General features: G+C 38.2%; 1 long non-coding RNA gene across 1 annotated transcript; it reads right to left on the reverse strand.

Moving 5' to 3' along the window:
* Window positions 1-3,711: 3,711 nt before the first annotated feature.
* Window positions 3,712-5,386, reverse strand: LOC122640219. Its single transcript, XR_006329635.1, has 2 exons — window positions 4,115-5,386; window positions 3,712-3,813 (listed from the first exon to the last, which is right to left on the reverse strand). It is a non-coding gene; the product is annotated as an uncharacterized LOC122640219 (long non-coding RNA).
* Between the last annotated feature and the right edge of the window lie 5,960 nt (window positions 5,387-11,346).

The following is an 11,346-nucleotide window of genomic DNA, read 5'->3' on the forward strand; positions in this document are numbered from 1 at the left end:
TAAAATACTATCCCACTAAGGAACGATATACGGAAACTGTATCTTTACCAAATAAGTTGTATCCCTACCGAATAAGGAACTGTATTAGGTATCGAATAAAAATCAAACTGAAACCCAATGCGATACCGGTATTGAAAATGCATTTCTGTTCTCGGTATGGTACAGTTTTGATATCTATTTCTATCTTCTATCCCGAGAGAAAACCCTAGCGAAATCCCAAAACCAAATCGATTGACACCCTCTAATACTGCAACTAGCCCATTCAAACAAATTGCAAAAATTATGCATACTAGACCTGCCCCACAAAACATGCATTGTGACTTATTTAATATTTCTATAAAAAAAAAAAACTTATTTAATGTTGTTTTTCATTAAAAAAAAAATGCATGAGTAGGGGTGTAAGTTTGGCCTTGTCGGTCCGAGCCCGTCCTGAGCCCGAATAGGGCATGGGTTGGATTTTTCAACTTTGAGGGTGGGTTAGGGTTTAAATTTTCAACCCCTGAGTTAGGGTTGGGCTGAGCCAGGGTTGAGTCCTCGCACTGAGCCCAGCCCGGCCCGGTCTCGTGTTAGGTTATGTTTCACAATTTATTGCTTACATTTTACAATTTTTATTTAGTATCTATTTATCTATTGGTTTACCACCAAAAAAAAAAAGGCCTAATTATCTACTAAACCCAAAAAAAAGTCTAATAGTCAATTGAGTATGAAACAAACCAACCCCCAATCACATCAAGCAGGGAAAGTCAGGGCCAACCAGGCCCTAGCAAAAATCAGGGTCAATCCGGCCTAGCTCGGGCCAATTAGGGTCAATCAAGGGCAGGCTAGGTTAGGCTGAGCTTGGCAGGGTTGGGCCTGGGCTGAGATATCTCAGCCCGGCCTAGGGCGGGTTGGACTTGGGTTAAGCTAAGAGGACTCAGAGTTGGGCCATGGTTTTAAAAACCCCAGACCAACCCAACCCTATTTCACCCCTACATGCGACCTCTCTCTCTCTCTCATATGATGACAAGAAACCACTAAGGATGTGACCAGATAGTTGAAAATCTGAATTTGATACACATCCATATCCATTTAGGGGTATCCATATCTAGTATGAGGATATCCAAATCCAAGATGGGATAATCTGGAACGTAATCTATCCAATTCGTATAGATATCAACTAATAATAAAAAAATTAAGTAGCCTATGATCTTGAGGGCTAATAAAGAATCAAAAGGTTCTAGACAATAAGGAAAAAAGCTAAGACATCTGAAAGACATGGATTGAGAGCAAATCATATCCACCAAGGTGAGAAAGGTCTAGGTCATATGGATGTATTCTCCTCTAGGGGTGGCGGGAGCTGGAGGGTCTAGCCCAACAAAAACACCCAAAAATAGGGGGAACCACTTGGGTCCCACCTATGAAATGACCAAAACCCCCCTTGTTTTACTGGGCTGGACTCTCCAGCTCCTCCAGTGGTAGCAGGAGCTGGAGGGTCCAGCCCAACAAAACACCCAAAAACAGGGGGACCCACTTGGATCCCACCTATGAAATGACCAAAACCATCCTTTTTTAATTGGACTGGACCCTCCAGCTCCTGCCACGGCTGAAGGAGAGCCAAATTGAGGTTAAACAAGTCAAGGACGCAAACAAATTGCCGATATTCCAAATTCGATTCACATATGTATCCATTTTTTAGGGGTATCCATATCTTGTATGGGGATATCTAGATATGATATAAAAAATCGCATCTATGTTAAAACTATGGATAGGGATGAATATGAATTTGATTCACATCAGTATCCACTAGGGGAATTAGGTTTGGTTTAAAAGTAGGAATTAATATGTTATCTGGTTTCTTTCTTTAATTTCAGTGATTCTTTGTTTGATTTCTAAAAAATTTTCCTCATTTTTTAGGGACGAAAATATCAATCACCATAAGTGTAGAAAAAAAATATTTCAATTTGCATGTACACTGTTGCACATTGTCATAATTCTACGTACTACTACGAAAGAGAGCAATACAATTACATAAAACTATACAATTTCAATATTTACATCATGAATCATTGCAACAGTAGATAATTAATTCTATTCAACATTTTTATTTACATCATCCAAAAAGTGTCAACAATAGATAAAACTATACAAATTTTCTTCCCAGCTATGGCTTTGGTATTTTCTTAATTACAAAGAAAAAGGTTTTAACAATATTAATTACCACCGATAAATAAGGGAAACCGCTGCTAAAAGATTTGGTAGTGATTTTTTACTTTTTTACTGCAGCCAAACTGAATTGTTCTGCAGTTATTTATGCTACCGACTGTGTTTTGTCGGATCTTTATTGCCTACGGGGTACAATTTCTACGGTTCCCTAATAAGGGGGGTGAAATGACCATTCCACCCCTTGACCGAACACTCTGCCCGGGTGTGGTCCACCCCCCCTCTTCTTAGAGGCAATAGGGAACCGTACCAGACAGAAAACCATAGGTGATAAAAATTCGTGTCTCATCCTTTTAAAGGTGATAAAATACTATTGCCATGCAGAACAAAACAGCCTTCAAAGGTTTCCAAAGCCTTAACTAATTCGTGACGGTTAATCCATTTCCACTTCTAAAATATCATTTATTACCACCATTAAATCTTCAAGTTACTTAAAGAGAGTAGGCCCTGGCACAACAATACGGTTGCTTTATTTCAACCTGATAGTCGTGGTTTTGAATTGAGAACAATCTCTTTGCAAAACAGTGGTAAGACTGCATATACATATACCTCTCCAGATCCTGCAGCAACGAGAGCCTGGTGCACTAGTACAACATTAAATCTTAAAGTACATTCTATATTTATTTGCGGTATTTTTAATGCCACCAAGAGTTTTGTGGTTTTTACATTTAGTGGTGGTAAGAAAACCTCCGCTAAACAGTTTCATTTTTTATTATTTTTTTAGGAAGAGTGCTACCTAGTCGCGTGGCTCCTGTGCGTAGACACAGAACCATGAGGAAATACCGCATTGCCCCCATGGAAAGACGAAAATCCCGCCCAAGACAATGCTTGCACATGCGTTCCCATTGACTAGCACCCTCTTTCCCTATTTTTTTAGTTAATTTTTTGAATTCATATACCTACATGTAGATTGCCATATGAAGAATACTATATAATTGCAACAAAACAACAACAAATTCTATGATCCAAGGAAACTACGAGACAAAGGGAAACTACTTGGTTTAATTACATATCTACAATGAGAAATTTCAAAAGCAATGCAGTAAAATTGGTAAGGAGTTGGACGAAAAAAAAATGAGACAAGTTATGTCAATTGATATCTTGCTACTCATATCAAATAAATAATCAACCAATTTATGATTGTCTTCATCAAATCTAATAAGAAGCACCTCAATCTGAGAATATATAATAGCAAGCAACAAAAGTATCAAAGGGGATACTTCTTCAAAACCATACAGGGACAATCTCAGTGACATGGTTAAAGTTTATTGCCATACGTACAGACATGACATTTCACTTCCTCACATAACTTCTGATTCTGAAATTACAACTTTTCTAGCCAAAAAAGGAGATCAATTACAATGAAATTAGAACAATAAGAGGACATTTTGCTTCACACCCAAAAAAGAAAAAATACCATACTATCAACAATGATGTTGGCGATTACTGACAAAATGTGAATTATGTGTCAACCCCAAACAGTGAAGGAAGAAAGACAACACATCAATCAAATTTGCAGACCAAAACTTTGGAAAAGACTTCCATGGTAGGAACAAAACCAGCTTCAATTGTCTGATCACAGAGTCATGGTGGACAATTACATTCATTGATGTCCTGCTAGTGAATGATTCAAAATTAATGCCTGTGGAATCTGTGATTTCCCAATGATCACGCCGCGCAGAAAAACTGTTACAATAAAATTCAAATTTGTTAGCTCTGATAAACTTTAATAAGTAGAAGAAATAAGATTTCCCATTGTTAAAAACCAAGTGCCATGGCACAGAAGCTCATCTCTCTTAACTTGTAATGAGTTTCAGAGAAAAGGAAGCAGAGAGGGTTGGGTCTTAAAACAGGATTAGAGGTTCTTCTAAAAGCTGTTGACAATGAAAATAAAGGAAAAACCAAAATATAATACCTGAAAGGAAAGAAGATGAGAAGGATGGAGGAGATTTATATCAGGATAGGCGATATACATAAACAACTCTCGACTGTGGTGGTGGGATACAGATGACCATGAGTGTAAGAGTGATAACAACCACCAACAGAAGTTGCTTGGATCAAAATCATCATCTAGCTCTGAGCAATAGGCTTTCCCCCATTACCTGCACTACCAAGGGACCAGAGCCCAAGTTTTTCTCAGTTTCCCAAGTGTGCTCATTTACTCTTGAAAATCTTCCTTGCCCACTTTGTACATATGCCTGAACCTCTTCACAACTACTGCTTTCCCAATAGTCAGAACAACCTTGTAAGAAGACACAAAAAGATCCACAGCCCAACCCTTCAGCTGAGGCTCTAAGCAAGTCTTGCAACTCAAAACTCCCTCTGTGATCCCTCACAAAGGACAACTTCCCATGTTCGGCCACCCACCTACAAACCGTAAAACAAATTAGTCACTCATCAACAGATGGAGGACAAGTCAATTTTATGCAAACTGAAAATCATAAATCTACATGTATTGGGAATCAAGTGCCCTTTGCATTGATCTTAGGTACCTTAGAAAAATGAGTCTGACAGATTTCAATGTCTTGGAAATATGAAATTTGGAGAATGAACAGAGTTACAGTAGCCACTGTAGTTCATCAAAATTATATCCAAGATGTATAATTCAGCCTCGGCCGAAGGGAGAAGCTGAGACTCAGGCCTTAGGAGAGCAACTTTGCTGTGGAATATATCAAGATCCTACATTACATTGGTCTTAAGCCATTTCAAATTTGTCATCTCATCTTTTCCGTATAAGTTTACCTAGTAGTGTACCTGCTCTGTAACTCAGAATTTCGCAACCAACCAGAATGTACTGTTCATGAAAAGAAAGATTGGGCAAATGAAAATTATATTTAACAATATTTTTGGATAGCCATCAAGATACAATGTAGAGAGAATCAAGTGCGAGATCAGAATATTGTTTAACAAAACCTGCTCCATCATTTGTTCAGACCATGCTCCAAAGAAAAGCCTTTCTGTTCTTGTTTACTGTACCAGCCCCCACTCCTATTAGCATACTAAAAACAGCAACTGGAATAGATGCCTGCACACAATCAATCCAACAAATCAAACGTAAGTCAATATAAGAACAGAAATATGGCTTTGAATACCAATGTTACCTCAAGTTCTAGCTACTTGGGGTTACAAAGTTGGGCAACATTGTATCAAGAGAACATAACTTGCAACAAATGACATACAAATCAAGCATCACTTAACCAAATGAATAGATAATTTCTTAAATAGGTAGGATATGATAAAACTGTGACACTACTCCAATATATATCCATCACAGTCAATTGAATGGTGCCAGAGAGAGTTCAGCTTGTGAAATTCAAGAAACTCATTACCTGTAGAATAAGATTAGATGAGTGCAAGACAACCTGTGCAATCGCCTCATTAACCTGTTGGTCAAATGAATCGTCGATCACAATTAGTTAAGTTATCGGGTTACATAACTCAACATATTGTTAAGTTTTATGTTCTTTTCTACTGTCAGTTTTATCTAGAAATGGAATCCATGGCTCAGCTACTCATCAAGTCCTTAGCACAACAAGTTGGTCTCCACCATTCCCTCTAGCTAGAGTGTGATTTTATGTTCAGAATTAAGGAAACATGGCATATTACTAATTTGATTTGACCACCAACGACTAAGAAGATCATGCTCTGTATTGGAACCAAAAAATGTGTAGAAAGACTAATAATTCTAATTTAAATTTTCTTGACCAGAGAACTTTGCTACCTTAAGTTTTCAACAATCCCAACTCGCTTCTTATCCATAATTCCAGTTAAATAATATGTAAAAACCGTGGGTAACTGACCTAACATTAGCACCACCAATGGAAATTGACAAATCAAAATTCTTTAAATATTGGCAATGCTATTCAAATCTAAAGCTACTGTGTACTTCTGGTTTTTTACAGTGGTTCTTCACAGAAGAACTTTTTGGCTCTTGCAACTGATTCTTATTGTCATTCGGGTCACAAAGGGCTGGGTATCCTAGGTAGCATTGAAGGCATAATCACAATTCTCTCATTGAAATTTTCATGTTTTATCATGTGCCCACCTAATCAAATAAATTTGTTATGATTTTCAGTCCATGGGTCCCAAGTTGTAGCCGAGAATGTGGTGAAATTTAGAATTCTCGGCTACAACTCCAAAGAATAAAATCTCACAGCATAGCAAAATGTGTTACCTCTCATGTAGATCCCAAATTCTTGATTTCCCCTCTACCAAATACTTAGCACCAAAAAGGAGAGGAAAGGGAATGGGAATTAGGATGATAATACTTTCATAGAAGGTGAAAATGAAAAAGAAAAAACAATCTATGGAATTTCCAAATCAACTTAGAGCATCATAGGATAACTATTGGTTTAATAATCATACCATTCTCTCCCCTAATATGTTGCTTACAGGAGGTCCATCCTTCTTAATATGTGTGTATATGAAAAGCTCCAATCAAGAGGGAGGCACTCCATCTGGGTTCTCGTTATGCTAAACAAAAAATATATATTCAACATTAGAAGTGGAGTATTTGAGTGGTCGCAAAATATATAAACAAGATTTATGTATAGAATATTATATGCTTCTACTCTTCTTTATATTAGCTTCCTCTCTCTTTTTGGTACCAAACTTCTCTTCCCTACAATGTGGCCCATTTTCTGATTGTACGTATTCTCCTTATTACGCTTGCATATGGCCCAATATATTTCAAACACATACAAGTTTAAACAAGTAGTTTGAAACAAATACATGGAAGTGTTGAACAGTGATGGCCACTGAGAGGGGGGGTGAATCAGTGGGCTATAAAAATCTTTCCCTCCAACAGGTTCACTCCCAATTCACCTGTTGAGATCTTTAACACTCACCACAACCACCCACACAGTCTTCTCAAAAGGCAAACAGGCACACAACCACACCCTAACTAGCAATCCTGACACAGTCACATACAACCACAATCACTAATACTGCTGCCAAGAGCTGCTATGTCAACTGTTGGAGATCCATCACTCAAGCACACTGACTCAATCACAACTGGAGGATCTGAATACAAACCACAAAGTCGTATACACACCCCAGCCAGACTCAAAGGCTCTACCAGGTGTGTACACCCATCCTACAGAAATGCACTTCTAACCAAGGCAAGCAAGCATCCACAACACAGAGAAATACGTGCTTCGGCAAGTTGCCTACGTGCACGGAGTAATGGTCACTTGGACCTCAGCATCTACTCATCACTAATTTTTCCAGCATAAAACTGAGAGGCCGCACCCACGGTAGATGATGTTTTAGTCACACCTATGACTCAGGACATCTGACCTGCTTCTATCCCTAAATATAGAGATAAGGGTTTTACCACCAATGGTTTCTCCAGCACCCACTGGTAACCAACACTGTGTCCAGATGCAACTAGACAACTCAATAAAAACAATTGAGCTTATACAAATGCCCTACAATGAAATCCACATAGCATAGGTCTATGGCAGTATAACCTAGGTAGCATATGCAATGGAAATACAGTATATCCAACATAACAAGCAATAAAGTGTAGAAAATCTCACAACCATGAACTGTCTCTGATCACTGATGTCCGATGATGGAGTCTGGCAACTCTGGTGGCTCACTAGAATGTTCAATTTCTCCCAATTTGATGGAGAACTGAAATCTTCAAGTGTGCTCTGTCACTGGAGTCCTGGAGTGATTCCTGACAGTGTGGGAAACCATTGTCTTCTTCCTTTTTTTTTTTCTTTTCCTTCTATTTCCTTCCCTTTCTTTTCATTTCTCTTCTTTTCCTTTCCTTTCCTTTCTTTTCTTTTCTCTTCTTTTCCTTTCCTTTCCTTTTCCTTTTCTTTTTCTCTACCTTTTTTCTTTCCTTTCATCTTTCTTTTCTTCTTTGTTTCCTCCACGGAATCTAAGATTTGGGGCTTGAGATGGGGCTTCAAACTTCCTTTTTTTCTTCTCTTCTTCTTTCTTTCTTTCTTCCTTCCTTCCTTCTTTTTTTCTTTCTCTTTTCCCCTTTCTTCCTTGGCTACAACCACAAAGGGAGGTGCTGAAACTATGATTTCAGACTATCAATGGCTTCTAGGGAGGCTGAACACATGAGATGGAAAAGGTGATTCAAGCCATGACTACACACATCACCTATTTAAGGCTGCAACCCTTTTCCGGCGACCTCTGCTTCTCTTCTCTGTTCTCTCAGCACAGCAATGGATAGAGCTCGAAAAATTACCCAAAATCAAAAAAAAGTTCACCTCATTTGGCATGAGATATCGGGTTTAGAAGTTGGGCCATTCGTAGAGCTTAAAATGGAATCTCGAGGGCTGTGTACATGTGCGCGCGCAAGCATCATATCAGCGCTTGATTTCATGTAGCGCCAGTGCATCAGCACATTTATCAACGTCCGTCAGATCTTGACTTTGAAATATGCATGTTTTTCATACGTCAAATCGGTCAAGATCTCGTCCATCAGATCAGCATCTCGTGAAAAAGGCAATTCAAAGGCTGACAGTAGCAGGCGACGTTTCGCGTTCCTATTGGCTGTCTCGTACGGCGGCCTTCTATCCGTTAGATCTGTCGGTGAAGGCGGAAATACTTCTCATCCATCGGATAGTCATCCATTTCATCTTGAAATGATAGGGCTTATGAGATCTTCCGAAAAAGAATCTTTCTTGGGTGCTTTATATGTAGGCGCTACACTCAATCAGAGACCACAGGGTCTACAGATCTGAAATAATCTGGAGCGCACATTCAAATTTTAAAATCTCAGTTGAATGTGATCAAGTTGATCGGAATCTTCTACATCCCAACCTATCAGAGAACCCGAAATGGAATCTAGGCCATAACTTCTTCATTTTAGCTCCGATTTGAGTGCCGTTTGTGGCCACGTGTCCATGACGATGAGCACTACCAATCAAAATTAGCCACATCAGCAAAATCCTTACTGATTTTCTCAGGAAACCCCAAAACAATTCGGATTGACTAAAATGCCCTTCATTTTAGGTGACCAAACGGGAATCGCTATAACTTCATCGTCTGAAATCGGAATTGCACGATTCCAGTTGCATTTCAAAGAGAACTCGACGAACTAAAATACTCATGCAGAATGCTCCACCCAGTTCCATCATAATACCCTCCAAAAATATCGACGAACACACTACCAGTGCGAAAACCTATAAAATCAACATTCTTAATGCACCTAGCCTTCACCCAAGGCTATTTAAAGCTTCCAAACACTGCAATGAACAATCTTATGCTTTCACATAATTCTCGGATGCTCCAACATCATTGCCAACATGTCACAACACTGTCAAATGATCAAAATGCCCCTATGAGTTGTATCTGCACCAAGATGCATTGTGTTGACCACAACAACACACATGTACTGTGTTGACAACAATGACAACCAACACACAGTCACTGTCATCTGCACTGTGTGTTCAACAGGAAGCCTCACATACTAAGAGTCAGCCCAATTAAAAAGTTAAAACATAAAGTTATGGCCTTAGTATATACTCACAAAAGACTTGCTGAATCAAGAGGAATTTGAGGCATAGCATGAAACCTCATTCTGCTATTACTAGAAACAGGTAGCTTTGTGGTAGCTCTAACAATGTTGTATATCTTTCATTTGCACCAAGAACGAAATTGAAAGCAAAGACAGCTGCAGCAAAGTAAAGGAACATGATGCAGACGATATAGGTCACAAAATTTTCAAAATGTTTTATTCAATCCACAAAACAGTTTGTCTGTCTCTCTTATATATATAAAGCAGGGTATGAAAGGTCCTATGGAAAATAAATAGCCTGTCTAATTTTTCCTTCACTAATAATCATAATCATATTGGTCAAAAGAAAGAACTATATCTGGGTTTAGATTTGGGTACATGCATTTAATAGAATGATGAAAGTATAAATATGAATGGGTCAACAAATAAAGCAATTAGCATATGTATGTCAACAAACACAATGCTCTGGCTGATAAAAATATAACTGCCCTGCTTTTTGACAAGTTCATTCAAGGCCCAAACTGCCCAAAATTAGCTAAAAGTGTATTTTCAGTAAAGATATGGTAGCTAAATAAATGTTACAAACCAAGAAAAAAATTCCAATTAACCTTACTAGGGACTATGGAAAGAATAAAAATCCTCCAAAGAACCATTATGCAGAAGTCACAAGCAACAATAGTCTTATCCATGGCAGGTTTCCTTTGCATACACACCTCAATGTAGCTATCCCCGCCTCCGAACATCCCATCAAAGTGGATGACCCTCCCAGTATAGGTGATAAATCTGAATGCACATGAACCGTATCATTATGAATGCAGTACCTAACAATGGCAATATATCAATAACCAAGGATGTAAATAATGGGAGGTGAACACATGTAATTTCATGTCTAAACAACAAATATAATGCTACCAATGCCAAACAGATCAAGGAGCTAAAGCATTAGATTCAAGATACTTAATGGATCTAGAGACATGCAACATGAACTAGTGTCTCTCGCTGAAATTTGATTGGGTCCTTATAGAAGTTCGGTTAATGAAGTAGGTTTGTTGTGAAACTGTTCTCTAGGTCCCCTTATTCATTTTGACATGAGCAAGAACTAGAATGAAGTAAAACTTTTATGCTAAGGATTAATAAATAATTAAGAATTTTATTGAAGAAACTGTGCATGAATAGAAGGCAAAATTTACAGATTGAATTTAGTGAGGTCTATGAAACAAGGTCCATACCTTGGATGTTACTTTGATTAACTTGCAAGCTACACCTTGGACCAATCTGCATGGGGGTGTCTTTTGGGAAAGGCACTTGCCATTTGAGAAACCAATCAAAAGGAAGGTGATCTCATGACCCAACAGCTTTGCATTGATTGATCTCTCCTTGTCCTTTTTTTCCAAATCAAAACCTTTCAAGGATCTGATTTTGAGAAGATTAGTTGATATCAATTTTTAGGAAAGAAGAACTTATTAATGTTAAAAAATAGGAGAGCGAAGGGCCAAAACTCCCAAAATTTTACAGAATCAATGGAGCCTTAACAACAAAAAACAGAGAAGGAAAAAAAAGAAGTAGCAGTTATATCATGCAAACAAAGACTACTGAAATTGAAAATAAAAATAAATAAGTCTGTACGTCACACACAAAAACAGCAGAGTAGAGGGCCAAAAAGC

Source organism: Telopea speciosissima, chromosome 9, assembly GCF_018873765.1.
Source record: "Telopea speciosissima isolate NSW1024214 ecotype Mountain lineage chromosome 9, Tspe_v1, whole genome shotgun sequence".
Taxonomy (NCBI): domain Eukaryota; kingdom Viridiplantae; phylum Streptophyta; class Magnoliopsida; order Proteales; family Proteaceae; genus Telopea; species Telopea speciosissima.